The sequence below is a fragment of the Leuresthes tenuis genome, unplaced genomic scaffold (assembly GCF_036924035.1).
Source record: "Leuresthes tenuis unplaced genomic scaffold, fLeuTen1.0.hap1 SCAF_20, whole genome shotgun sequence".
Taxonomy (NCBI): Eukaryota; Metazoa; Chordata; class Actinopteri; order Atheriniformes; family Atherinopsidae; genus Leuresthes; species Leuresthes tenuis.
In genome coordinates, this window is record NW_027325374.1 from 17,484,994 (window position 1) to 17,505,448 (window position 20,455).

At 40.7% G+C, this 20,455-nt stretch overlaps 1 protein-coding gene and 3 non-coding genes across 5 annotated transcripts in view; 3 read left to right on the forward strand and 1 right to left on the reverse strand.

The window, feature by feature from the left end:
- The window catches only part of rhbdf1b (rhomboid 5 homolog 1b (Drosophila)), a 33,063-nt gene extending 29,185 nt beyond the window's left edge, over positions 1 to 3,878 (reverse strand). For both annotated transcript variants that reach the window (XM_072373149.1, XM_072373148.1), the window contains exon 1: positions 3,742 to 3,878. The gene's annotated coding sequence lies outside the window, so the exon portion shown is untranslated. The remainder of the gene's footprint in view (positions 1 to 3,741) is intronic.
- A 5,180-nt stretch (positions 3,879 to 9,058) lies between these two features.
- Positions 9,059 to 9,156, forward strand: trnai-uau (transfer RNA isoleucine (anticodon UAU)). Its single transcript has 2 exons — positions 9,059 to 9,096; positions 9,121 to 9,156. It is a non-coding gene; the product is annotated as a tRNA-Ile (tRNA).
- Positions 9,157 to 13,500: 4,344 nt separating this feature from the next.
- Positions 13,501 to 13,598, forward strand: trnai-uau (transfer RNA isoleucine (anticodon UAU)). Its single transcript has 2 exons — positions 13,501 to 13,538; positions 13,563 to 13,598. It is a non-coding gene; the product is annotated as a tRNA-Ile (tRNA).
- Positions 13,599 to 17,691: 4,093 nt separating this feature from the next.
- Positions 17,692 to 17,789, forward strand: trnai-uau (transfer RNA isoleucine (anticodon UAU)). Its single transcript has 2 exons — positions 17,692 to 17,729; positions 17,754 to 17,789. It is a non-coding gene; the product is annotated as a tRNA-Ile (tRNA).
- Positions 17,790 to 20,455: the final 2,666 nt, after the last annotated feature.

Here is a 20,455-nt window from a genome sequence, read left to right on the forward strand (position 1 = left end):
GCAGTTGAGCTGCTGACGACACATCCGACTCTCCATCAACATTTCTGAATAGGGCTTAGATGATTTGAACAAGACAAAGCGAGTGAAAACTGTAAAGATTAAAACAAAACCAAAAAAAAATACTTTTCACTAATGTGGATAAAAGTTTTTACGCCTGTGTTAGATGGTTTTTTTTCACCAGTTTTGACTTAATGAGCATCTGACCTGGCAAGAATGTAAATGATGTGACTCACCAACTGTTTCTGAGTCAGAGCCGACAAACAAGAAACTCTCGTGTATTATCAGATATGGTGTAATATTCAGGGTAATCTCAAAGTTTAAAGTAATTCTCTGAGAAGATCTCTCCCCATTTTCATTTTCTGGATGTCCACCACAGGTGTTTCTTCTACTGAATTGCAACTAGCAATGTTGCCCATACTGCCACCCGCTGGCAACACTGCACAGTATAGTGTATTAGCTTCAAAGCCGTAGTGAAAATGTGTCTGATTTACTATTATTTCTAAGTGGCTTTTCTAAAGATCGTTTCAGATTTGCGCGGTTTGTGAATAGAAACCAGATTACACAGAAGACCGGTAATTGGTTGAGGAGGCACCCCGTGAAAAGAAATCCGCAAGTCCTTGTCACAGCAGGCCCCAAATTGAGACCCAACCCGTGATTATCATTTACTGCATGCCATCCCTGACTCTGCCCACTTTCCTGTCTCTTCAGATGCTGAGTGTTGGGAACTGGAGCCCAAAAGGCAGGCCTGCGTAGAAATAAAGAAAAATGCTTCTATCTGTGTTCGGGAGTATTTTGTGTTAAGTCCTAAAGACAAAGGCAAGCCAGCCAACACAGATGAAGCTGTGTACACCGTCTGCCTCAGCGAGGTTGTGGCTGTAAGGATTTATTAAAAATAGCCCAATCAGTCTCAGATTTGTCAGAATGTGTCAAATTGATAGGGATGCTGCACAGAGGCACAGACTTGAACATCACAGCAACACATACGCAGTAGGGATTTGTGCAACTCATGAGGTTCATGATTTATTTGCATACATGATGAATATGTGTACTACAGAGATACCTTTCAACCCGAAGCATATGGTAAACTACTGCTGCTTGCATATTTTCCTATTCAGACTTCCTGGGTAAGCATCACACTTGTGAGACATTCTTTAAACACAAACAACGCCTCTTTTTAACTATAGCAATGCAGACAACAAGCCCCAGCTGATTTTCATCAGAACAGGGGGATCCTGGGAGCTCAAACTGTAGGACTGGTCTCTGCGTTCGCTGTTCTCTGCGAGTGCACAGGGACCATCCACAAAAGCACAACACCGGAAAGAGCAGCAGCCGCTGTTATCTGCCGTGTTGCAGGAGGAATACAGAGCAATTCATTTTCAAATGAAAAAAAAGTTTGCTGGGTAATTTGGTGTAGTTTTTGGAAGGTTATATAATTCTCAATTCTTTTGTATGATCACGCAACTGAATTTCCCAAGAGAAGCGCTCCAAAACTGCTTTTGTGTGTAGTCACTTGTAGCCAAAATCATAAAGGGCTGGGCTTTGTTGCTTAAACCTACCAAATTCCATTTGGACGAGTTACCAAGGAGCAACAAAAAAAACTGCAGCCAGCATCGTTCCACTGGTTTCACATAAAAAATGATGGTTTCTGAGCTCAAACGCAGACGTTTATCGGGTCTGATGTCGACCACGTCCACTGCCTCGCTTTAAAAGAAACCGCTGGAAGAAGGGTCAACCTGCTGCTCGCACAGCTGGAAATGACAGTCTGTCAGATTCATTCTCTGCCAACCATCAGTGTCGGCGTGAGACTCAGCTGCAGTCTGTCCAGGAGTTAAGTTGTTAGTTTCAGTCTGAAACTGATTTTAGCTGAAAATCTTTGCATTCCAGTCTGAATCCGTTGTGATGGGCATCACTCAGAAATACATCACTCAGGAAAGAAAATAAGCCCCCCAAAAGCCATGACCAAAAATATTAACCCTTCTTAATGCTGCTGAGGAGACCTGTAATGTGTACAGCTTCCTGCTTTACATAGTCTAAAATCGCTAGTCTTGAGACCCCTAAATGAAAGATATGAGATAAAGACACAGTAACCCCACAGCCCTGTTTGTTTGAAGGGAGCAGGAGCAGCGCCTGTCACAGATGAACTGCCCTTCATTGTGAAATGTGAAATGCATTGTGAAAATGCCGGAGGGCTCCCTGAAAACCGAACCAGTTTTCCACGCGGAGAGCTCAGTATAAACACGAATGTGCGCTTCAATAGTGAGAGAAGTGGCCCAGAAATAAACCTGCTATTGTCACAGCTGGGATCTTTTTTTTTTCTTCTTCCCTCAAACCTGCTCAAACACGCCGTGAGCCGAGCGTGCCAGGTGAGAGAGAAAGAGGTGGAAACACACCTGCAAGTTGCCACCGTGCCCACACACACACACACACACACACACACACGCACTATATCTACTCTTAGAGAGATGAGCCACACCGAGTGAGACATCTTCCAGGATGCCGACGGGTTCCTGCTCAGAGCTGTGTGCGGTTCTATTTTTGTCTTCATGAAATACAATCCAGCACATCAAAGTCAGAATCAAAGTTTTCACTTTTCACACGGCGGTTGAAATGAAGCTAAGTGGAGGTACGGACGATGGAGACGGTTTCCCGTTTTTTTTGTTTTGTTTTTTTATCCCAGAAAACAACTTACTGAGCAACTCTTTTCAGGATCTGCGTTTTGAAGTATCCCAGCGTCACAAATCGTCGTTGACCTTCATCAGCTCAAAGAGCGGAACTACACTCTGGATGCTGCAGTTAGCTCGAAAAATCACATTTCATTCTATCCAAGGTGGAAGAAAAAATTGGGCAGACTTTCCAGGTGTGTGCGCGCGCGCGTGTGTGTGTGTGGGGGGGTGCATGCTCCCTGCCATCTGGCCCAGGAGTCTACTTCCTTCCATCTTTCCAAACAGGAAGCCAAAACAAACCCTTGATGGCACGGGTCAGTAGTTTAATTGTCTCTGTGGGATTTCTGCACTGCCAGCGACCCAATGTGTCCCCTTATTCTCAAAAGCCTGCAGCACTTTGAAATCAATTTATCCCTCTTAAAGCCTCTGTGTGTGTGTGTTTGCACGCATGTGTGTGTGTCCATATTGAACTACGCGTGCATTCAGCTTTGACAGCATTCTGAGCTTATAGAATACCGAGAGGATGTTGCCAGTGGGTAACACCTGGGCCTCTCTTTCATTTTCTCTCTCATACACACACCTCATCAGATCAGTACTGATGAAGAGCCCCGTGTCTTGGCTTCCAAGCCACAGCTGAGCAAGACGTCAATAAAACGAGGTGGATCATGGGAAGGGGTAAAAAAAAGGGTTTAATGGAAGTCCAACCGTATGCGTGTAAGCGTTCGAGTGTCAGACTGACTCACTTGACTCCTGACAGCCCAGCCAGACGCGTGGCATTTTAATTTCAAAGGCTTGGGGGGGACAACTCAGATGTGTAAAACTCCCACAGCAAGCATGGACTTACACAGTCACCCGTGGTTGTCGGCTTTGCGCCTATGGAGACCCCTCCCCGAAACCCCTATGCTGCAGTAGCAGCTCCAGTAAAAAAAAATTAAATAAATAAATCAGCATACCTGAGCTGAGGAGAGGTGCTGGCAGCTCGGTGTTCCCCGCCGTTTAAGCAGCGGGTTGTGTGCTGCCTGACAGCCGAAATTAGAGCGACAAGCACCGCGAGAACGACCAGTGTTTTCCCGCTTACCTTCAAGTTGGGTCCAGTTCCTGCCGCACCGTACAGCCGAGACAGTCCCACCGGTGAACGACGAACACCGGTCACTTCATAAGTTATTCCTGCTTTATCAAGCGTCGGCGAGGAGGAGAAGAGTCACTTTCAAGCGCGAGGTCGTTGTTTAAAAAAAAAAAAAAAAAAGTAAATAGATGTTAATTGCAAACTCTGTTTTCCACGGCTCCCTTCAGCTCTCTGAGCGCCTCGGAGTTTCGGTCTAACTGTTGTGTCTCACCCGGTCCTCCCACGCCTCAGCAGCTGTAGCCACCGCTGGATGACAGGACGCCGGATGCCGCTCCGCTGGGTGAGCCCACAGCGCCGCCCACCGGTGATACCGAGCAACTGCAGGCAGGAAGAACGCGCCACTTATTATCAGGGCTTTGAATAACAGCGTTGTAGCAAAGACAAGAAACAGCAATACCTAAGCTGTGTGTTGTTGTATTTTCAATAAAGCAATGATTTAATTCCCGCACACTGGCCGTTTATTAACAATGTCAAGTATTTAAATGCGACGGACCAGCTGGATAGCAAAGTTCTGCAAGCTCTAATACTGGCTTATGAGACACTAAACAGAGAGTGGGTGTTTGATTTTATGGAAATTATTCTTTAAGGCCTACATTAAGAAATACAGAAAAACATCAGTAAAACGTGTTAGAATGAACATATACAAAACAAATGTTTGAGAATGCTGATCTACTGGTCCTCAATTATTTCTGTGAAATATTTTTTTTTTTTTGGAGGGGGGGGGGGGTGTCCCCCCTGCAGGGTGGGTGGGTGTCCTGTTCCCTCGGCCTCCTGGATCCTCTTATTGTTCTCGCCCATCCAACAGCAGGCCACAGCCTTTTGATGGTTTCACCTGACCACCGTCTCTTGTTACCTGCAAAGGGAAAAGGAAGAAGAACTGCAGAAGTCATGAAAGACAGGTGTTACGACAGCAGCTTGTGTTTACATTTAATGTGACATGACCTGAAAATACTCACATTAACTAAGAGAAGAAAAAAAAAACTCCATTAGCCAACAAATATTTGCTCATGATTTGTTTATTTCTTAATCTGGCAAATGTAGAGTGGGCAGGAGAGCTGGACTCTCTGTTGGAGATTAGAGAACTGCTGCTCAACAGTTTGGGGTCTCCTTTGTAATTTTCTTTTAATCTTAAAGTCCCAAATGTTTTCAGTGGGTGTCAGGTTCAGGACTGCAGGCAGATCATTTTAGCACCTGGACTCATTTTACTACAGAGCCATGACGCTGTAATACATGCAGACTGTATTTTGGCAAACAACTCCTACAATCAGAACAGCTGAATAATTTCTGCTCATAGCCTTAAACACAACCCCCAACGTACGACTGATATGCATGTTGCATGTGTCATACTGTTAAAAACCTGCGTGAACATGTTTTCATAGTTAATTTATATTATTTCACAAATTTTATGTTCTCTCTAAAGTTAGAAAGTAGAAGTCTCAAAGAAAGACAGAAGAAAAGGGAAACACTGACGTTAGGTTAAAAAAGATGTCAAGAATATTTACAAATCTGTTAGAGGCAAGAGTTGCAGAAGTGTCCCTGATAAGAAGCACAACTGGGGCCTCCGCTTAACTTTTGAGTGTACGCGTCACACGTGGGTTTAGCAAGTGTGTGAAACTTGTGTGAACTTTGTGTTTTCTTGGAATTAGAGGCCACGCTTCTTCCTGGTGGCTGGTTGTTGCAAGTTGCTCAGTTACCAGCCTCACTCTGCTGGTAGCAGGGCAGGAAACAGCTGGCAAGATGCCTGGTCTCTTCTGTTCTGTTCTTCTCTTTTCTTTTTTGTTTTTTAGTACAGTTTTTTGGGGGTTTTTTGCCAGCTTTTTAGACCACCGTGCAGGTATAAAAGCATGCATATGTCCGCCCACAGCCACCCCGGGGCTTGTTTCTATTTACTGCAGCGCTCTGTGTTGGGTTGTGCACAAAAGTAAGAGGCTCATTACATACAGGGCATACAGAGAGATACTTTCCTTTCTCCAGAAACTGATTACAATGCGTAACTGCATGAAACAAGCTTAGAGTACAATCAGTAAGAACAGAAAAGAGAAAACACAGCACATTCACACTTCAGGAAGCTCTTGGGTGTTGGGGGAGGTCTGTTTATTCAAATGAGGAATTGACTGTGGTGACATTGATGAGGGATTGGTTTGTAGTTGTACAGGAAGTTGGTAGCATTGATGGAATTAAAGTTGCTTTCTACTTTTCCACTGTTACAAATTTGAACTGACAAAAATGATACGGTTTAAAATGATGGTGGCATACTGGGTAATGAGGTATGAATGACAAACTATCCCACTTGACATGAGAATGAGAACAATCTGTCATTGCAGACTTACTGATACACCACCGATGTCATTTTACACTGTAACATTTCAAGTGTTTGTCAGCCTAGAAACCAAGACGGAAGTGTTGTCATGGTGACTGCAGAGGACAGTCCTGAAGAGTGTCTAGAGGTGGCAGCAGATACTGACTTCCACAACAGCTTCACTGCAACAACAACAACATCAAAAAACGCAGATGGAGCAAAACCGAAGATGTATCACAGCCTGCAGTGAGGACGCTTCACCAAAACAGCAGCGGTGCTGAAATATTCAGAGCCTGCACTTTAGTGAGGTGGTAACATATGTACAGTATTGTGAAAATGCTATTTTACAAGCTGTGGTCTTCTTACCAAGAACCCTGCTTAAGTAAAAGTACACAAATGTTGGCAGCCCACCTGAGGGTCAGGGGGAGATCTGTTTTCAACTTTCGCACTTTTTCTCTAATCTTTGATTTATTTTTTTACTTTTTTTTGTGTGTGTGTTGCATTGGATTAATTGACCATTTACATAAACTAAATTATCTGAACATTTGGAGAAAAAAATGCCTCCCCAACTGCCTCTGTAGTTTATTCTTTCACAGTATGTGATATTTCAGAAGCTTGTTCAATACTGAACGTGCGAAATCTTTATTTATCAAATCACTACGGACTAAAGTCGGAGAATACTTTTTGCCCTAAATATTTATTTCCCTAAAGTAAATGTGAAATGTCTCAAATTTCTACTTAATTACAATGCTTGAGCAAATGTTATAAGTTACTTTTCACAGCTGCTGAAATGATGGGTCAGAGTTATTCAGTGTCACTAACAACAAGCATAAAAAGGTTTAATTGCAACGAAATTCAATTCAATTCAATTTTATTTATATAGCGCCAGATTACAACAATTGTCATCTCAAGGCACTTAAGTAATATAGTCCAATTCAAGCCAATTGGAATTCAATTCGTTGTAATCATAATCCATTTAATTCATATAGAGCCCATTCAAAAATTAATATCCTAGCTAAGGAAACCAACAGATTGCACCGAAACTTGTCTTCAGTCCAATCTCCCGTCCTGAGCGTGCCTGTGGCGACTGTGGAAAGGAACGACTCCCTTTTAACAGGAAGAAACCTCTGGCAGAACCAGACTCAGGAAGGGTGGCCATCCGCCTCGACCAGCTGGGGTTTGAGAAGACAGAAAAGAGGGAAAAGAGGGGGGAAAAACACCATAACGTAATTCAAAGGATATCTGTTGGAACAGGGAAACATAGGTTAATAACCACAATAATGTCACATGTACATAAAATCAATTTTGAAATTAAACAGGGGGGAAAAGAGAGCAAAGTGAGGAAAGGTGTGACAGATGAGGTCCCCCAGCAGTCTAAACCTATAGCAGCTTAACTATGGGATGTTTCAGGATTACCTGAGCCATCCCTAACTATAAGCTTTATCAAAAAGGAAAGTTTTAAGCCTAATCTTAAAAGTGGAAAGGGTGTCTGCTTCCCGGACATTTACTGGCAGCTTATTCCACAAGAGAGGGGCCTGATAACTGAAGGCTCTACCTCCCATTCTACTTTTAGAAACTCTGGGAACAACAAGTAAACCTGCAGTTTGGGAGCGAAGTGCTCTGTTAGGAAAATACCTTACAATGAGATCTTTAAGATATGATGGAGCTCGGTCATTAAGAGCTTTATATGTGAGAAGAAGAATCTTAAATTCTATTCTGAATTTAACAGGGAGCCAATGAAGAGAAGCTAAAACTGGAGAAACATGATCTCCCCTGTTAGTTCTCATCAGAACTCTGGCTGTAGAATTTTGGATCAGCTGGAGGCTTTTCAGAGAATATGTGGGACAGCCCAATAAAAAGGAATTACAGTAGTCCAATCTTGAAGTAACAAATGCATGAACTAGTTTCTCTGCATCACCCTGAGACAGGATGTTGCTGATTTTAGCAATATTACGAAGGTGAAAGAAGGCAGTCCTAGAAACCAGTTTTATATGTGCATCAAATGATAAATTCTGGTCAAAAATAACTCCAAGGTTCCTCACTGTAGAACTAGAAGCCAAGGAAATACCATCTAGAGTAACTATATAACTAGACAATTTCTCCCTGAAGCGCTCAGGTCCAAAGAGAATAACTTCAGTTTTGTCTGAATTTAAAAGCAGACAGTTCTGAGTCATCCGGGTCTTTATGTCTTTAAGACAGGCTTGTAGTCTGACCAACCTATTGGTTTCATCTGGTTTCATAGATAAGTACAGCTGAGTATCATCAGCATAACAATGGAAATTTATGCCATGCTGTCTGATAATGTTACCTAATGGAAGCATGTATAAAGTAAAAAGAATCGGTCCAAGCATAGAACCCTGAGGAACTCCATGACTTACTCCAACGTGTGAGGAAGATTCTTCATTTACAAGAACAAACTGGAATCTATCAGATAAGTATGACTTAAACCAGCCTAATGCAGTTCCTTTAATCCCACTAACATGTTCAAGTCTCTGTAACAGAATGCTGTGATCGATCGTATAAAATGCAGCACTGAGATCCAACAGGACAAGCACAGAAACAAGTCCGCTATCAGAGGCTAAGAGGAGATCATTGGTAACTTTCACCAGTGCTGTTTCTGTGCTATGATGCACTCTGAATCCTGACTGAAACTCTTCAAACAGATTATTTCTATGTAAATGATCACAAAGTTGAACTGCAACTATTTTTTCAAGAACTTTAGACAAAAAATGGAGATTGGATATAGGTCGATACTTAGCCAACACTTCTGAATAAAGAGTAGGTTTTTTAAGTAAAGGTTTAATTACAGCAACCTTATTCAGTGTCATTAACAACAAGCATAAAAAGGTTTAATTGCAACGAAAGATTAAAAATAGCTCCAGTACTTTGTTGCTGAGAGTGATTGACTGTGCCACTTTCTTTCATCAGGTTTATATAGAATCACTTCAATCAAAAAGGACCCCACACATAGCTCCAGTGGCGCAATCGGTCAGCGCGCGGTACTTATAAGACAGCTACCTACCTGCAGAGTGATGCCGAGGTTGTGAGTTCAAACCTCACCTGGAGCATACCAGTTTTATCTGGAGGTCACTACATAAAGTACATTTGCTCAACTCACATCAAAATAAGTAGTAATGATACCACTACTTTCTGTGGATTACATCCTAAAGGGATGATCCTAAAGGGAATAAAAGGAGGTGCGCCACAACTCATGAAGCGTGTTCACATGTGGGAATTCCCAAAAGACTAAAGAAAGTAGTCGGAAACCTTAAGTTCCTCATAATCATACATCACGTTAGCTGTTTGCCTGATCCAAGGTAAAGCATGGCCAGGCCACAGCGCTTAAGCAGAAAGCATGACTGTGCATCTTTTTAAGAAGCATAAGACCACATCAACGCAATTTTATGCTGAGTTAGCCCTCATCACTTCACCAGGTAACAAGGAGGTCTGCTGGTGTGTCAGTCAGATCAAGAAAAATTATGCATTTGATGTGTTTAAATGGAACATTTCACTTCTGAAGGAACCATAGCTTGAAAGATCACCCTGTTTTATTCCGTCTTGTGTTATATTACGTAATCAGTGTAAACATTCAAAGGATCCATCAAGGAGCGCTAATAAGTAACAGAATTAAACAGCACCATCACTAAGAAATAAAACATCACGGGTGGTGAGGGTTCACACAAGGTCATTATGACGGGTTTTTATATGATAACCTCGCTGCCACGTGCCTCCCGTTCACACACGCCCTCAGCTGTGTAGCAAAGCCACAGCCAAGAGAAAAGGCCTGGCATAATCAGTGGGGAAAGAAGACCCTGTTAAGGCTGGTATGAAGCAGGCATCTAGTAATCTTTATAAGCCACTGCCATTGTGGCCCTGATGTGCAAAACACCAAACACAACCAGCACAATGTAGCAACACAACAACAAGAGACAAAAAGGAATACAACAACACATGCAAAAACCCAACCATGAAGGGAAAATGCTAAACAAGAACAAACCAGAAAACACAACTATCAAGAAAACGCAACAGTGAAGAAAAAAACTAATCAGTTCAACTAAAAAACAGAACCTTTGAGAAAACACCAAAACAAAGAAGACAATAAAACATTTAGGAAAACACAAAAGAAAACCGAAAACACAACGACCAAGACAATAAGCTGCAAAATGCAAAGAATGACATGAAAAAACAAAACGAACAGAAAATACATTTCAGGTGAGAGATTTATGAAAACATTCACACTTCAGGAAGCTCTTGGATGTTGGGGGAGGTCTGTTTATTCAAATGAGGAATTGACTGTGGTGACATTGATGAGGGATTGGTTTGTAGTTGTACAGGAAGTTGGTAGCATTGATGGAATTAAAGTTGCTTTCTACTTTTCCACTGTTACAAATTTGAACTGACAAAAATGATACGGTTTAAAATGATGGTGGCATACTGGGTAATGAGGTAGGAATGACAAACTATCCCACTTGACATGAGAATGAGAACAATCTGTCATTGCAGACTTACTGATACACCACCGATGTCATTTTACACTGTAACATTTCAAGTGTTTGTCAGCCTAGAAACCAAGACGGAAGTGTTCTCATGGTGACTGCAGAGGACAATCCTGAAGAGTGTCTAGAGGTGGCAGCAGATACTGACTTCCACAACAGCTTCACTGCAACAACAACAACAACAAAAAAAAACGCAGATGGAGCAAAACCGGAGATGTATCACAGCCTGCAGTGAGGACGCTTCACCAAAACAGCAGCGGTGCTGAAATATTCAGAGCCTGCACTTTAGTGAGGTGGTAACATATGTACAGTATTGTGAAAATGCTATTTTACAAGCTGTGGTCTTCTTACCAAGAACCCTGCTTAAGTAAAAGTACACAAATGTTGGCAGCCCACCTGAGGGTCAGGGGAGATCTGTTTTCAACTTTCGCACTTTTTCTCTAATCTTTGATTTATTTATTTTTTGTGTGTGTGTTGCATTGGATTAATTGACCATATACAGAAACTAAATTATCTGAACATTTGGAGAGAAAAAATGCCTCCCCAACTGCCTCTGTAGTTTATTCTTTCACAATATGTGATATTTCAGAAGCTTGTTCAATACTGAACGTGCAAAATCTTTATTTATCAAATCACTACGGACTAAAGTCGGAGAATACTTTTTACCCTAAATATTTATTGCCCTAAAGTAAATGTAAAATGTCTCAAATTTCTACTTAATTACAATGCTTGAGCAAATGTTATAAGTTACTTTTCACAGCTGCTGAAATGATGGGTCAGAGTTATTCAATTCAATTCAATTCAATTCAATTTTATTTATATAGCGCCAGATTACAACAATTGTCATCTCAACGCACTTAAGTAATATAGTCCAATTCAAGCCAATTGGAATTCAATTCATTGTAATCATAATCAAAGTAATTCATATAGAGCCCATTCAAAAATTAATATCCTAGCTAAGGAAACCAACAGATTGCACCGAAACTTGTCTTCAGTCCAATCTCCTGTCCTGAGCGTGCCTGTGGCGACTGTGGAAAGGAACGACTCCCTTTTAACAGGAAGAAACCTCTGGCAGAACCAGACTCAGGAAGGGTGGCCATCCGCCTCGACCAGCTGGGGTTTGAGAAGACAGAAAAGAGGGAAAAGAGGGGGGGGAAAACACCTCATTCAAAGGATATCAAAGGATATCTGTTGGAACAGGGAAACACAAGTTAATAACCACAATAATGTCATATGTACATAATATCAATTGTGAAATTAAACAGGGGGAAAAAGAGAGCAAAGTGAGGAAAGGTGTGACAGATGAGGTCCCCCAGCAGTCTAAGCCTATAGCAGCTTAACTATGGGATGTTTCAGGATTACCTGAGCCATCCCTAACTATAAGCTTTATCAAAAAGGAAAGTTTTTAGCCTAATCTTAAAAGTGGAAAGGGTGTCTGCTTCCCGGACATTTACTGGCAGCTTATTCCACAAGAGAGGGGCCTGATAACTGAAGGCTCTACCTCCCATTCTACTTTTAGAAACTCTGGGAACAACAAGTAAACCTGCAGTTTGGGAGCAAAGTGCTCTGTTAGGAAAATATCTTACAATGAGATCTTTAAGATATGATGGAGCTCGGTCATTAAGAGCTTTATATGTGAGAAGAAGAATCTTAAATTCTATTCTGAATTTAACAGGGAGCCAATGAAGAGAAGCTAAAACTGGAGAAACATGATCTCTCCTGTTAGTTCTCATCAGAACTCTGGCTGTAGAATTTTGGATCAGCTGGAGGCTTTTCAGAGAATATGTGGGACAGCCCAATAATAAGGAATTACAGTAGTCCAATCTTGAAGTAACAAATGCATGAACTAGTTTCTCTGCATCACCCTGAGACAGGATGTTCCTGATTTTAGCAATAGTACGAAGGTGAAAGAAGGCAGTCCTAGAAACCAGTTTAATATGTGCATCAAATGATAAATTCTGGTCAAAAATAACTCCAAGGTTCCTCACTGTAGAACTAGAAGCCAAGGAAATACCATCTAGAGTAACTATATAACTAGACAATTTCTCCCTGAAGCGCTCAGGTCCAAAGAGAACAACTTCAGTTTTGTCTGAATTTAAAAGCAGACAGTTCTGAGTCATCCAGGTCTTTATGTCTTTAAGACATGCTTGTAGTCTGATCAACCTATTGGTTTCATCTGGTTTCATAGATAAGTACAGCTGAGTATCATCAGCATAACAACGGAAATTTATGGCATGCTGTCTGATAATGTTACCTAATGGAAGCATGTATAAAGTAAAAAGAATCAGTCCAAGCACAGAACCCTGAGGAACTCCATGACTTACTCCAACGTGTGAGAAAGATTCTTCATTTACAAGAACAAACTGGAATCTATCAGATAAATATGACTTAAACCAGCCTGATGCAGTTCCTTTAATCCCAGTAACATGTTCAAGTCTCTGTAATAGAATGCTGTGATCGATCGTATCAAATGCAGCACTGAGATCCAACAGGACAAGCACAGAAACAAGTCCGCTATCAGAGGCTAAGAGGAGATCATTGGTAACTTTCACCAGTGCTGTTTCTGTGCTATGATGCACTCTGAATCCTGACTGAAACTCTTCAAACAGATTATTTCTATGTAAATGATCACAAAGTTGAACTGCAACTATTTTTTCAAGAACTTTAGACAAAAAATGGAGATTGGATATAGGTCGATAATTAGCCAACACTTCTGAATAAAGAGTAGGTTTTTTAAGTAAAGGTTTAATTACAGCAACCTTATTCAGTGTCATTAACAACAAGCATAAAAAGGTTTAATTTCAACGAAAGATTAAAAATAGCTCCAGTACTTTGTTGCTGAGAGTGATTGACTGTGACACTTTCTTTCATCAGGTTCATATAGAATCACTTCAATCAAAAAGGACCCCACAGATAGCTCCAGTGGCGCAATCGGTCAGCGCGCGGTACTTATAAGACAGCTACCTGCCTGCAGAGTGATGCCGAGGTTGTGAGTTCAAACCTCACCTGGAGCATAGCAGTTTTATCTAGAGGTCACTTCGTAAAGTACATTTGCACGACTCACATCAAAATAAGTATTAATGATACCACTACTTTCTGTGGATTACACCCAGGGATGATCATCCTAAAGGGAATAAAAGGAGGTGCGCCACAACTCATGAAGCGTGTTCACATGTGGGAATTCCCAAAAGACTAAAGAAAGTAGTAGGAAACTTTAACTTGCTCATAATCATACATCACGTTAGCTGTTTGCCTGATCCAAGGTAAAGCATGGCCAGGCCACAGCGCTGAAGCAGAAAGCTTGACTGTGCATCTTTTTAAGAAGCATAAGACCACATCAACGCCATTTTATGCTGAGTTAGCCCTCATCACTTCACCAGGTAACAAGCAGGTCTGCTGGTGTGTCAGTCAGATCAAGAAAAATTATGCATTTGATGTGTTTAAATGGAACATTTCACTTCTGAAGGAACCACAGCTTGAAAGATCAGCCTGTTTTATTCCGTCTTGTGTTATATTCCATAATCAGTGTAAACATTCAAAGGATCCATCAAGGAGCGCTAATAAGTAACAGAATTAAACACCACCATCACTAAGAAATAAAACATCACGGGTGGTGAGGGTTCACACAAGGTCATTATGACGGGTTTTTATATGATAACCTCGCAGCCACGTGCCTCCCGTTCACACACGCCCTCAGCTGTGTAGCAAAGCCAAAGCCAAGAGAAAAGGCCTGGCATAATCAGTGGGGAAAGAAGACCCTGTTAAGGCTGGTATGAAGCAGGCATCTAGTAACCTTTATAAGCCACTGCCATTGTGGCCCTGATGTGCAAAACACCAAACACAACCAGCACAATGTAGCAACACAACAACAAGAGACGAAAAGGAATACAACAACACATGCGAAAACCCAACCATGAAGGGAAAATGCTAAACAAGAACAAACCAGAAAACACAACTATCAAGAAAACACAACAGTGAAGAAAAAAACTAATCAGTTCAACTAAAAAACAGAACCTTTGAGAAAACACCAAAACAAAGAAGACAATAAAACATTTAGGAAAACACAAAAGAAAACCGAAAACACAACGACCAAGACAATAAGCTGCAAAATGCAAAGAATGACATGAAAAAAAAAACCGAAAAGAAAATACATTTCAGGTGAGGGATTTATGAAAACATTCACACTTCAGGAAGCTCTTGGATGTTGGGGGAGGTCTGTTTATTCAAATGAGGAATTGACTGTGGTGACATTGATGAGGGATTGGTTTGTAGTTGTACAGGAAGTTGGTAGCATTGATGGAATTAAAGTTGGTCTCTACTTTTCCACTGTTACAAATTTGAACAGACAAAAATGATACGGTTTAAAATGATGGTGGCATACTGGGTAATTAGGTATGAATGACAAACTATCCCACTTGACATGAGAATGAGAACAATCTGTCATTGCAGACTTACTGATACACCACCGATGTCATTTTACACTTTAAAATTTCAAGTGTTTGTCAGCCTAGAAACCAAGACGGAAGTGTTCTCATGGTGACTGCAGAGGACAATCCTGAAGAGTGTCTAGAGGTGGCAGCAGATACTGACTTCCACAACAGCTTCACTGCAACAACAACAACAACAAAAAAAACCGCAGATGGAGCAAAACCGGAGATGTATCACAGCCTGCAGTGAGGACGCTTCACCAAAACAGCAGCGGTGCTGAAATATTCAGAGCCTGCACTTTAGTGAGGTGGTAACATATGTACAGTATTGTGAAAATGCTATTTTACAAGCTGTGGTCTTCTTACCAAGAACCCTGCTTAAGTAAAAGTACACAAATGTTGGCAGCCCACCTGAGGGTCAGGGGAGATCTGTTTTCAACTTTCGCACTTTTTCTTTAATCTTTGATTCATTTATTTTTTGTGTGTGTGTTGCATTGGATTAATTGACCATATACAGAAACTAAATTATCTGAACATTTGGAGAGAAAAAATGCCTCCCCAACTGCCTCTGTAGTTTATTCTTTCACAGTATGTGATATTTCAGAAGCTTGTTCAATACTGAACGTGCAAAATCTTTATTTATCAAATCACTACGGACTAAAGTCGGAGAATACTTTTTACCCTAAATATTTATTGCCCTAAAGTAAATGTAAAATGTCTCAAATTTCTACTTAATTACAATGCTTGAGCAAAAGTTACTTTTCACAGCTGCTGAAATGATGGGTCAGAGTTATTCAGTGTCACTAACAACAAGCATAAAAAGGTTTAATTGCAACGAAATTCAATTCAATTAAATTTTATTTATATAGCGCCAGATTACAACAATTGTCATTTCAAGGCACTTAAGTAATATAGTCCAATTCAAGCCAATTGGAATTCAATTCATTGTAATCATAATCCAATTAATTCATATAGAGCCAATTCAAAAATTAATATCCTAGCTAAGGAAACCAACAGATTGCACCGAAACTTGTCTTCAGTCCAATCTCCCGTCCTGAGCGTGCCTGTGGCGACTGTGGAAAGGAACGACTCCCTTTTAACAGGAAGTAACCTCTGGCAGGATTACCTGAGCCATCCCTAACTATAAGCTTTATCAAAAAGGAAAGTTTTAAGCCTAATCTTAAAAGTGGAAAGGGTGTCTGCTTCCCGGACATTTACTGGCAGCTTATTCCACAAGAGAGGGGCCTGATAACTGAAGGCTCTACCTCCCATTCTACTTTTAGAAACTCTGGGAACAACAAGTAAACCTGCAGTTTGGGAGCGAAGTGCTCTGTTAGGAAAATATCTTACAATGAGATCTTTAAGATATGATGGAGCTCGGTCATTAAGAGCTTTATATGTGAGAAGAAGAATCTTAAATTCTATTCTGAATTTAACAGGGAGCCAATGAAGAGAAGCTAAAACTGGATAAACATGATCTCCCCTGTTAGTTCTCATCAGAACTCTGGCTGTAGAATTTTGGATCAGCTGGAGGCTTTTCAGAGAATATGTGGGACAGCCCAATAATAAGGAATTACAGTAGTCCAATCTTGAAGTAACAAATGCATGAACTAGTTTCTCTGCATCACCCTGAGACAGGATGTTCCTGATTTTAGCAATATTACGAAGGTGAAAGAAGGCAGTCCTAGAAACCAGTTTTATATGTGCATCAAATGATAAATTCTGGTCAAAAATAACTCCAAGGTTCCTCACTGTAGAACTAGAAGCCAAGGAAATACCTTCTAGAGTAACTATATAACTAGACAATTTCTCCCTGAAGCGCTCAGGTCCAAAGAGAACAACTTCAGTTTTGTCTGAATTTAAAAGCAGACAGTTCTGAGTCATCCAGGTCTTTATGTCTTGAAGACATGCTTGTAGTCTGATCAACCTATTGGTTTCATCTGGTTTCATAGATAAGTACAGCTAAGTATCATCAGCATAACAATGGAAATTTATGCCATGCTGTCTGATAATGTTACCTAATGGAAGCATGTATAAAATAAAAAGAATCGGTCCAAGCATAGAACCCTGAGGAACTCCATGACTTACTCCAACGTGTGAGGAAGATTCTTCATTTACAAGAACAAACTGGAATCTATCAGATAAGTATGACTTAAACCAGCCTAATGCAGTTCCTTTAATCCCAATAACATGTTCAAGTCTCTGTAACAGAATGCTGTGATCGATCGTATCAAATGCAGCACTGAGATCCAACAGGACAAGCACAGAAACAAGTCCGCTATCAGAGGCTAAGAGGAGATCATTGGTAACTTTCACCAGTGCTGTTTCTGGGCTATGATGCACTCTGAATCCTGACTGAAACTCTTCAAACAGATTATTTCTGTGTAAATGATCACAAAGTTGAACTGCAACTATTTTTTCAAGAACTTTAGACAAAAAATGGAGATTGGATATAGGTCGATAATTAGCCAACACTTCTGAATAAAGAGTAGGTTTTTTAAGTAAAGGTTTAATTACAGCAACCTTATTCAGTGTCATTAACAACAAGCATAAAAAGGTTTAATTGCAACGAAAGATTAAAAATAGCTCCAGTACTTTGTTGCTGAGAGTGATTGACTGTGCTGCTTTCTTTCATCAGGTTTATATCGAATCACGTCAATCAAGAAGGATCCCACAGATAGCTCCAGTGGCGCAATAGGTCAGCGCGCGGTACTTATAAGACAGCTACCTGCCTGCAGAGTGATGCCGAGGTTGTGAGTTCAAACCTCACCTGGAGCATACCAGTTTTATCTGGAGGTCACTTCATAAAGTACATTTGCTCAACTCACATCAAAATAACAAGTAATGATACCACTACTTTCTGTGGATTACACCCAGGGATGATGATCCTAAAGGGAATAAAAGGAGTTACGCCAGAACTCATAAAGCGTGTTCACATGTGTGAATTCCCAAAAGATTAAAGGAAGTAGTAGGAAAGTTTAAGTTGCTCATAATCATACATCACGTTAGCTGTTTGCCTGATCCAAGGTAAAGCATGGCCAGGCCACAGCGCTGAAGCAGAAAGCATGACTGTGCATCTTTTTAAGAAGCATAAGACCACATCAACGCCATTTTATGCTGAGTTAGCCCTCATCACTTCACCAGGTAACAAGCAGGTCTGCTGGTGTGTCAGTCAGATCAAGAAAAATTATGCATTTGATGTGTTTAAATGGAACATTTCACTTCTGAAGGAACCACAGCTTGAAAGATCAGCCTGTTTTATTCCGTCTTGTGTTATATTACTTAATCAGTGTAAACATTCAAAGGATCCATCAAGGAGCGCTAATAAGTAACAGAATTAAACACCACCATCACTAAGAAATAAAACATCACGGGTGGTGAGGGTTCACACAAGGTCATTATGACGGGTTTTTATATGATAACCTCGCTGCCACGTGCCTCCCGTTCACACACGCCCTCAGCTGTGTAGCAAAGCCACAGCCAAGAGAAAAGGCCTGGCATAATCAGTGGGGAAAGAAGACCCTGTTAAGGCTGGCATGAAGCAGGCATCTAGTAACCTTTATACATTTCAGGTGAGGGATTTATGAAAACATTGACACTTCAGAAAGCTCTTGGATGTTGGGGGAGGTCTGTTTATTCAAATGAGGAATTGACTGTGGTGACTTTGATGAAGGATTGGTTTGTAGTTGTACAGGAAGTTGGTAGCATTGATGGAATTAAAGTTGCTTTCTACTTTTCCACTGTTACAAATTTGAACAGACAAAAATGATACGGTTTATTATTTATTTTTTGTGTGTGTGTGTGTTGCATTGGATTAATTGACCATTTACAGAAACTAAATTATCTGAACATTTGGAGAAAAAAATGCCTCCCCAACTGCCTCTGTAGTTTATTCTTTCACAATATGTGATATTTCAGAAGCTTGTTCAATACTGAACGTGCAAAATCTTTATTTATCAAATCACTACGGACTAAAGTCGGAGAATACTTTTTTCCCTAAATATTTATTGCCCTAAAGTAAATGTAAAATGTCTCAAATTTCTACTTCATTACAATGCTTGAGCAAATGTTATAAGTTACTTTTCACAGCTGCTGAAATGATGGGTCAGAGTTATTCAATTCAATTCAATTCAATTTTATTTATATAGCGCCAGATTACAACAATTGTCATCTCAAGGCACTTAAGTAATATAGTCCAATTCAAGCCAATTGGAATTCAATTCATTGTAATCATAATCCAATTAATTCATATAGAGCCCATTCAAAAATTAATATCCTAGCTAAGGAAACCAACAGATTGCACCGAAACTTGTCTTCAGTCCAATCTCCCGTCCTGAGCGTGCCTGTGGCAACTGTGGAAAGGAACGACTCCCTTTTAACAGGAAGAAACCTCTGGCAGAACCGGACTCAGGAAGGGTGGCCATCCGCCTCGACCAACTGGGGTTTGAGAATACAGAAAAGAGAGAAAAGAGGGGGGAAAAACACCTCATTCAAAGGATATCAAAGGATATCTGTTGGAACAGGGAAACACAAGTTAATAACCACAATAATGTCATATGTACATAATATCAATTGTGAAATTAAACAGGGGGAAAAAGAGAGCAAAGTGAGGAAAGGTGTGACAGATGAGGTCCCCCAGCAGTCTAAGCCTATAGCAGCTTAACTATGGGATGTTTCAGGATTACCTGAGCCATCCCTAACTATAAGCTTTATCGAAAAGGAAAGTTTTAAGCCTAATCTTAAAAGTGGAAAGGGTGTCTGCTTCCCGGACATTTACTGGCAGCTTATTCCACAAGAGAGGGGCCTGATAACTGAAGGCTCTACCTCCCATTCTACTTTTAGAAACTCTGGGAACAACAAGTAAACCTGCAGTTTGGGAGCAAAGTGCTCTGTTAGGAAAATACCTTACAATGAGATCTTTAAGATATGATGGAGCTCAGTCATTAAGAGCTTTATATGTGAGAAGAAGAATCTTAAATTCTATTCTGAATTTAACAGGGAGCCAATGAAGAGAAGCTAAAACTGGAGAAACATGATCTCTCCTGTTAGTTCTCATCAGAACTCTGGCTGCAGCATTTTGGATCAGCTGGAGGCTTTTCAGAGAATATGCGGGGCAGCTCAATAATAAGGAATTCCAATAGTCCAATCTTGAAGTAACAAATGCATGAACTAGTTTCTCTGCATCACCCTGAGACAGGATGTTCCTGATTTTAGCAATATTACGAAGATGAAAGAAGGCAGTCCTAGAAACCAGTTTTATATGTGCGTCAAATGATAAATTCTGGTAAAAAATAACTCCAAAGTTCCTCACTGTAGAACTAGAAGCCAAGGAAATACCATCTAGAGTAACTATATAACTAGACAATTTCTCCCTGAAGCGCTCAGGTCCAAAGAGAACAACTTCAGTTTTGTCTGAATTTAAAAGCAGACAGTTCTGAGTCATC